Genomic DNA, 6,989 nt, shown 5'->3' on the forward strand with positions numbered 1-6,989 from the left:
GAATCTAAGGGGCGAGTGGGTTGAACCACTCACGGTTTACTGTGCAAGAGAGAGAGGCCTCTAGAGAGAGAAACCTCTGCGACCTAAAACCCCTTACAGAAAATGGCGACCGCGGCAGGACTCTGGCAGCAGGATTGCAATGTAGTATTTCCAAGTTTGAATGGCTGAAATGCAATGGATGAGAGGATAGCAGATTATGTCTTTGGCAAAGTAAATCTCACTAAGCAGTGGATTTCCGATCTCTTACTGGATGGGCGTCCAGTGGACGCAGCCATCAGGTGGACAGAGAGCAAAGAGCATAAGATGTTAGTTGAGCAGGCTTTAAGGGACGAGAACGCAAGGTTAACAGTGAGGGCTGGCAGTTTCGAGGGCCAGCTGAGGGCTTGTAAATGGTTTCACATCAATCAGTGCAAACTGTTTAAGCCGGGTGCAAAAGAACCAGCAGGGAAAGCCAGGTCTGAGAGTAAAAACCATCAGCCTGAGGCAAGTAAAGAGCCACAGACCACACAAGCTGGCGTTGTAGCCTGCTTGGAAGGAGAAGCTGTCCCGCCCACCTGGGGGGAGGTTTCCCCTATGACCTGGGACTCGGATGAGGAGGAGCCCGAAGATCAAGGCCCTCCTCCTGATACGAACGCTATCGGAGCCGAGGAGCCCGAACAGCTGGGCCACACCCTTGATACGATTCTGGAGGAGGTGGAGTCGGAGGACGGAGATCCCGCCCTCGACTCAAGTTTGGGGGAGGTAGAAATTGGGGGCGGAGATCCTCCACCTGTAGGGACAGGTGAGGAGGAGTTTGTCTGCCACAGACCCAAATCCCAAAGGGGCAGAGCCTGAGGGAAGGGAGCCGAAGCCGGCAGTCGTGGAGGAGCCACGGGCTGTGAGAGCCAAGGCCCCACCCAAAGGTCCACTCGCTACGGGAGCCTCACCAAAGGCACCCCCTCGCAGGTCGCCTCTGGCGCCCCAGCCAAGGAAGCCCTGGCCCGATCCCCCCACCTTCAGTAAACGCAGACTTGGGAAACCCCTGGCAGAACGCAGTCCCCAGTTGACAGCAAAAGGCTGCGAGGAACCCAAGCCATAGGTCACTGCAGCCCCGCCACAGGGAGCGGCAAGCTGCGGTCCAATCAAGGATTAGGCAAGCCGCCCGGGGATGGGCGGCGCTGTACATAAGTTTAAGTTTTAAGTTTAAGTTGTGTAAATATTAAAGTAATTAGAGCTATAAGTAGTTGTGAATCTGCCCAGTACGTCTGTTTGTTTGGATCGAGGTTGGAAGACCCGATCGTGCCTTCACCTAAGCCAGAATCTCTCGGGAGCCTGGCAGCATTGTTTAATTTGTTGCAGGAACCAGGAGAAAGATGAGCAGGACCCTTGTCATGGCCGTGATGATCGGGTACAGTGTGGCCTATCGGGGCCGCACTAAGGACACCACAGTGTATGGGTGCACTGGCAACAGAGGCCCCATCGCGATTGACGGAACTGGCCCGCAGGACGCTGAAGAGACTGCCGCCTACTTCCATGAAGGAAGATGGCCAGGCTGGCTGGGGTCGAACTCTACTGAATACTCCAGCCAGACGGGGTTTGCATACAGAGAGACATCTCTGATGTGCCCCAGGGTGCGGATCATAGCACCCAGAGTCAGTGTTACCGTCGGGATGAAGATTTGCCTGGTCTGCAAGGGACATGTACCTTTGAATCGCTGGTGGTGGCTGCGCAAGTTGAGCAGCACCATGAAGAACTCCACAGTCGAGTGGGTAAGATTGGGTAACAACACCCATCGGACTATTACGGGGACTCATGGGGAGTTGAGTGTCTGTTGGGACAAATGGTGGGAACCAGATGAGGGGATTTACATCTGTATGTGGGGTTCAGAACGCGCTTGCCCCACAGGTGTCTCCATCTTTTTCCAAAGGCAGTGGCAGGATGCTGGGAGAGGAATGAGGTGGGACGTCAGCACACGGGCATGCGGAGTCCCATACTCTCAGATCCCAGTAAACGCCACTGAGCTCATCACCCGCCCCCGCAAGCCCCTGCCCACGATTTCGGTAGCCAAAGCCCACAAGGAAGGGTGCCCCACCACTACCAAGGGACCCAGGAACGGATTGGTATTAGTACCCACAGGTCAGGTGCTGTACCAAGGGGTACACTACGCGGTGGCTTCGGTGATTTTAAACCTCACCAAGGTGCGTTTGCCTGAGTGGTGCCCCAAGGAAATGGAACAATTGTACCAGGTCCTGTTAACAAACATGTTTAAACAGTTTTACGAATTCGACTTTGCCGATGTCGACAGAGCCGAATTGTACACCACACCACATGAGGTCTTGGACAGGATAGGGAGGCAAAGAAGGGGTGCAGTAAATGATATTTTCACAGCTTTTAATACAGGAACTTCCGTCATCAACATACTGGATGACGTGGAGCTGCAAACCCAGATCAATGGTTTGAAAACACAGTTGAGAAAGATACTGACTGACGAGAACAAGGTAGTGGGTTCTGAGTTACATGAGGACCAGGCCTTGACACTACACTTAAAAGAAATTATAGCTGAGCTGGAAAAACATGCCAGAACGATAAATGCTCTCATCAGGGAGGATCGGAATGCGTCCGATCAGGCTGCGCAGAATGAAGCTTGTGCACTGTACGGGGCTTGGTTACTGGGTGAGGGCCACAGTAACCTGGAGGATTTGAAACAAGGTTTAGTCCCCTCCTGGATCAGCAACAAGCACCTCGCAGCCCTCCACCCTTTTGCAAATGCATTGAGTCCGTGCCAGCTCAGACTAGCTTCAGAAGCCTACCCAGTCCCAGTGGACTGTGGACGGTCTAATCACACCATTATGGGTATAGTGGTAAGAATGCCGGTGATGGGAAAGACAGCTAAACTCACTCCGGTATACAGGGTGGAGAACATTGGAGTCATTCAGGGGGGTGCGCACATTCGCTACACAGGGGTCCCACCTTACATCATTCGATGGGAGCATGCAATGACAGGTACCAACCTCTCGGGGTGCCGGAGCCGGGGAGCACACATCATCCTGTGTCCCCAGCACTTGAATGCCCATTCAAAACCACAGTGTGGGTTCAGAACTGCTGGCGCGGAGCCTATAAATTGCACCATGGAGGCAATGGCACAAAGCCATGTGCCCCCACAGGTGGCATATATAGGAGGTGGGACATACTGTGTCACCACTGCAGCGCCCCACTACCAACATGGACAGCACGGTTGGTGTCCGGTTAGTGACAGCAGCTTCTGTTTCCAGCCCAGGGCAGAAGTTCAAGTGGCCCAAGAGTGAATTATCCCCATTCCTGAACCTTCCACTGTTCACATCACTGTAAAAGAGAATTTCACCGATCTCTAGCGATTCGTTGCACATTTTGGATATATCATTCCCCCTCTACCTGAACACCTCACCAAGATATTAAAAGCCGTTGTCATTTCACAGAAACATTTCTATACACTGGAGCAGAAGACTTTAGAGATAGGGGCAGACATATTGGATATAGTGACCCCACCGTGGTGGGACCTGTTCACTAGTATAGAAGTCCCTTCTTGGATTAGGATAGCCTCCCACATTCTTGTAGTGTGCCAGGTTATCATTGTAGTGTATTTATTGTTTGTACACTGTAAAAAGGTCAAACATTCGCAAAAGTATGAGAACAGAGGTGAATGGAGGGAGCATTATGTGCGGGTAGAAGAAGAGACACCCATTTAGATTTTTGCTGCTCTGTATAAAGTTAAAGTTTTCCCTCCCTCCTCTGTATTATTTTGATATGTATTCATGTGCATTTTGATTTTTGTATGTGTACTTTATTTTTATTCTTGAAGTTTATTAGATTTGTTGTTATTATTAAAAGATAGTGTGTATGCACCAGGTGATATAAGGGTATTAGACCCCCCTCCACGCCTGGAAGTGAGTATGTCAAATTTCACATCTGAAGTATTGCCATCTATAGATGCTTAATGTACACTAGGTTTTCTGAAATGGGAAATGCATGTGTCGTGGGGTCATAGATAGGTAAATACTGGGGATGATTTGATTATGGAAAGTCAGAAAATTTTGCTCACCCAGAATTATGATACTTCAAGCAAGTTACAGTATCATCAGGGGGGAGTGTAGGATTCACAAAATTGAACTTTATATTATAAAGGGTCGAATGGCAGAAGAGGCCATGATTTTAAAGACTGTTTTAAAAGAAGCCTAGGAAAAAGGGGCATTCAAAATGGCCGCCAGACCCCGTGACCAACTTATTAGGACACTTTAAAATGGTTCCTGCAGTCCTCAGACAGCTTTGTGGATTCAGCCCACAGTAAATTCTGGAAGCCGTTTCTGAGAGAACGAAACCAGACACCCACATATACATACAGATTGGATACAGATCCAGTCAAGATCGGCCTGTAGATAAAGGCCACCTAAATGTTTAACCAGACAAAAGAGAACAGTTTCATATTCATGAGAAGAGCATCAAGGACCCGTTAAGGACATCACCAGGACATTAAAAACAATGAAGGTTGTTGTGTATGTACCTTTAAGAGAGAACTGATTTTATACTGTAGTACCGGCAGTGACCACACCTGTATATAAAGCCATAGCAGGCTTCTGTACTTTCAGTTTTAAGCATACCCTCTGTCCAGTAAATACCTGTTATTATTGTTCTCCTGCAGTCCGTGTGTTATTGATACGCGGACACTACACTGGCGACGAGCAGGTTCGAACTCACCTGCAGTACTGCATCACCTCACGGGGATCTTTCCCTGAAAAGAAGCTTCTTGGAGGTCGAAGTCAGAGCAACGGGCGTCGACCACGGGCAACCGCCCAGGGATCCATCGGAGTTCGGAGAATTGCATGGGAGGCTGTGGAGAGCTGGGCTTGGCTCCCCAGTCAAGGTGTTCCAGCAAATCGTGCTGGTAGCAGGTAGTGCGCTGATCCTTCCGGACTGCGGCGGGCTCGAGCTCGATCGAGCGGCTCTGCAAAGGGGCCGTGCAGCGTCGTCGGGAGGAAAAGAGAGAGAGAGAGGGTGGAGCGCACAGGGCACAGTCGGTGCTCAAGAACCGGGCAGCGTAGAGAAAATAAAACGAGGGGAAGGAAAGTGATACGCGCCGAAGCCGTGGGTCGCCGCCATTACCCTGTAGAACGCTAGGAGCAGCGTGGCAGCAAGGGGAAGAAGGAAAAGCGCGGGAGGCGCCATTTTATTCCATTGGGGAAGAAGGAAAAGCGCGGGAGGCGCCATTTTAAACCACCCAAGATGCCGAAGAGTGGCAGTATCACTGCTTTCGACAACGAGGTAGAAGACTGGACCATGTATGTGGAAATAATTGAAGTGTACTGCAAGGCAAATGAGGTGGCCGATGGAAAGAAGGCGTCGGTATTATTAAATTTGTTGGGCGCGAGAACGTACGGCCTATTGCGGAATTTAATTACCCCAGCTAAACCAATGGAGAAAAGTTTTGAAGAGATTGTTAATATCTTACAGGAACACCTAAACCCTACATCGCTGCTGATAGCAGAAAGATTCAAGTTCCATAAAAGAAACCAGCACAAAGATGAGAGCAATGCTGACTATCTTACAGAACTACGCAAGTTATCGAAGCACTGCCAGTTCGGAGCAGGACTGGCAGACACCTTAAGGGATAAGTTTGTCTGCGGGCTCCAGAGTGAAGGAACCCAGAAACGACTACTTTCAAAAAAGGACCTGACGCTAGAACAGGCTTTCAGCGTGGCAGTATCCTACGAAGCAGCAGCACGGGGAGCTGCAGAAATACAACAGAAACCACAAGAATACAGCGCTAACGAAATGGCATATAGAGCAGAAAAGTGCTATCGCTGCGGCAGAACAACCCATGATCAGAAGGACTGCTGGTTTAAGGACAAAGTATGCAGGCAATGTGGGAAAATGGGACACATAGCAAGAGTCTGTAGGTCGGGAAAGAAAACCATCACTAAAAGAACTACTAAGGAAAAATACAAGAAAGTAAAAAAAATGACAGACAGTAGTTTGGAAGATCAGGAGAGTGATAAGGACTCCGGGAGCAGGTGACGAAGTTGTCTAAAGTTACACAACGTGATCGCAAAGGAGGATCACCGAACCATTTGGGTCACCCTCATGATAGCAGGGTCCCAAGTAAAGATGGAATTGGACACAGGATCAGCCCTAACTGTCATGAATCAACGAGACTATGAGCGGCTATTTTCACACATACCCTTAAAGGACACGTCCATTGTATTGAAGACATACACGGGGCAAAAGGTCTACCCCAGAGGAAAAATAAGGGTGCCAGTTAAATACAATGGCAAGGAAACACAGAAACTGTATCTATATATACTACAAGATGGAGGACCACCATTATTGGGACGTGAATGTATCCGAAAAATACAATTGGATTGGCATTCCATTCAGGTGCTAACTGTGACTGACAAAAAGGATGACGACGTCACACCTGGACGACTGTCAAAAATTCTAACTGACACAAAGAAGGTGTTCCAACAGGGACTTGGGACTCAAAAAGGAGTAATGGCAACGATAAAAATCGAAGATAACGCAAACCCAAAATTTTTTAAGGCCAGGCCGGTACCGTACGCGATCCGCCCAGCCGTTGAAGCAGAGCTGGAGAGTCTGGAGCGTTCGGGTGTGCTGTCCAACGTGGACTGGAGTGAGTGGGCCACACCCATCGTTCCTGTAATGTAGAAATCATTGAGCAGCACGCCTGGGGAGCCGAAGAAGGTTCGCATCTGTGGGGACTTCAAGGTAACTGTGAACCCAGTCCTGCACACAGTACAATATCCACTTCCACGGATAGAAGATATTTTCCCCTTACTATCTGGAGGTAAACACTTTATGAAGATTGATCTGGCCCAAGCGTATCTACAAATGGAGGTGGAAGAAGCATCTAGGAAATACCTCACGATAAACACTCACAAAGGTCTTTACCAGTACAACCGACTGGTATTCGGGGTAGCATCAGCCCCGGCTATTTGGCAGAGGGCGATGGAACAAGTCCT

Source organism: Somniosus microcephalus, unplaced genomic scaffold (assembly GCF_052327205.1).
Source record: "Somniosus microcephalus isolate GS21.2 unplaced genomic scaffold, FLI_Smic_1.0 unresolved_chr2, whole genome shotgun sequence".
Taxonomy (NCBI): domain Eukaryota; kingdom Metazoa; phylum Chordata; class Chondrichthyes; order Squaliformes; family Somniosidae; genus Somniosus; species Somniosus microcephalus.